The 1969-nt window shown below is 42.2% G+C and overlaps 1 non-coding gene across 1 annotated transcript; it reads right to left on the bottom strand.

Annotated features, from left to right (window-relative positions):
- Nucleotides 1–312: 312 nt before the first annotated feature.
- LOC141680470 (small nucleolar RNA R71) lies at nt 313–419 on the bottom strand. Its single transcript, XR_012558340.1, has one exon. It is a non-coding gene; the product is annotated as a small nucleolar RNA R71 (small nucleolar RNA).
- Between the last annotated feature and the right edge of the window lie 1550 nt (nt 420–1969).

Below are 1969 nucleotides of genomic sequence, written 5' to 3'. Positions count from 1 at the left end.
ATTCATCCAGCTATTCATGCAAATACTTTTAAAATCAAGCCGGGCACTATTCAGATGGTGCAAAATTTTGTCTCTTACGGAGGTGCTGCGACTGAAGATCCCAACATCCATATCAGGAATTTTGTCGAGATCTGTAGTACTTTCAAATATAATGGTGTTACTGATGAGGCTATCAAGCTGAGGCTTTTCCCATTCTCTCTGAGGGACAAAACTAAGGACTGGTTACATTCTTTACCATCTGGGTCCATCACTACTTGGGAAGATCTCGCACAAAAGTTTCTGGTGAAGTTCTATCCAATGGCCAAGACTACAGCTATGAGGAGTGCTCTTACTCAGTTTGCGTAGCAACAAGGAGAATCTATGTGCGAAGTTTGGGAGCGCTACAAGGAGATGTTGAGAAAGTGCCCACATCATGGTATGCCTGACTGGATGGTGATCACTGGTTTCTACAATGGTTTGGGGGCCCAATCTAGGCCCATGCTCGATGCAGCTTCTGGAGGCGCCTTGTGGGCCAAAAGCTACACTGAGGCCTATAATCTCATTGAAACTATGGTTGCAAACGAGTATCAAAACCCAACTCAAAGGATGATGCCTGGGAAGGTAGCAGGTATTCTGGAAGTTGATGCAGCTACAGCTATTGCAGCGCAGCTCCAAGCGCTGTCTATAAAGGTTGATTCTTTAGCCAACTATGGAGTCAATCAAATAGCTATTGTCTGTGAGCTTTGTGCATGCTCTCATGCTACAGATCAGTGTTCTCTTGTTAATGAATCTGTTCAGTATGTGAACAATTTTCAGAGATCGCAGCAGCCTGTACCCGCTACTTATCATCCTAATAACAGAAATCATCCCAATTTCAGCTGGAGCAATAATCAGAATGTTGTTCAGCAACCATATCAGCAAGCTGCAAGTAAACAGTTTAATCCACCTGGATTACAGCAACCTCAGTAATATGCTCAAAGGCAATCATATACTCAACAAGGAGGTGCTGCTCCACCTTCTAGTGCTGATTTCGAGGAGTTAAAGTTGTTGTGCAAAAGTCATGTTGTTTCTACCAAGACCTTGGAAAATCAAATTGGAAAAATAGCCAATGCCTTGCTCAATTGTCAACCTGGCACACTTCTCAGCGATACTGAAGTGCCAGGCAGGAAGGAAGCTAAAGAGCAAGTCAAAGTTGTCACCTTAAGGTCTGAAAAAGTTGTTGATGCTGAAAAAGAAAAAGATGGAGAAGTTGGAGTTGTAGATGAAGAAGAAAAGAAAAAGGAGAAAGAGGGGGAACCAAGGAAGACTACTGTTGAACACACTCTTCCTGAGGGTAATACAGGGGAGAAACAGCTCTATCCTCCACCACCTTTTCCTAAGAGATTGCAAAAACAAAAGCTGGACAAGCAATTTGGTAAGTTTCCGGAGGTGTTCAAGAAACTTCACATCAACATACCTTTCGCTGAGGCTCTGGAGCAAATGCCTAGTTATGCGAAATTCATGAAAGGTATTCTTTCAAGGAATGTGAAACTGGATGATCTTGATACCATTGCTTTAACGGAAGACTGCAGTATCGTGCTGCAACAAAAGTTACTTCCAAAGCTTAAGGATCCAGGTAGTTTCACCATTCCTTGCACCATTGGCAAGTTATCATTCGATAAGTGCCTTTGTGATTTGGGAGCAACCATCAATCTGATGACGTTGTCTATCTTCAAAAAGCTAAATTTTCCTGATCCGAAGCCCACCTACATGTCTCTACAATTGGCTGATCGTTGATGTGACATTCAATGTGTTCAATGCAATGAAATTCCCTACGGAAGATGAGGAGTGGTTCAAGATGGATTTGGTCGATTCTGTAGTTATTTCAGATATTGATCATGTGTTAAGGTCTGATGCCTTAGAAAAAGCCTTATTGGGAGAGTTTGACAGTGATGATGAGGAAGGCAATGAGCAGTTACAATATCTAAATGCTTATCCTTAGAAATGAAAG

Source organism: Apium graveolens, chromosome 1 (assembly GCF_009905375.1).
Source record: "Apium graveolens cultivar Ventura chromosome 1, ASM990537v1, whole genome shotgun sequence".
Taxonomy (NCBI): Eukaryota; Viridiplantae; Streptophyta; class Magnoliopsida; order Apiales; family Apiaceae; genus Apium; species Apium graveolens.
Note: the sequence above shows the minus strand (reverse complement) of the source record. Positions and strands in the feature narration are given on the sequence as shown.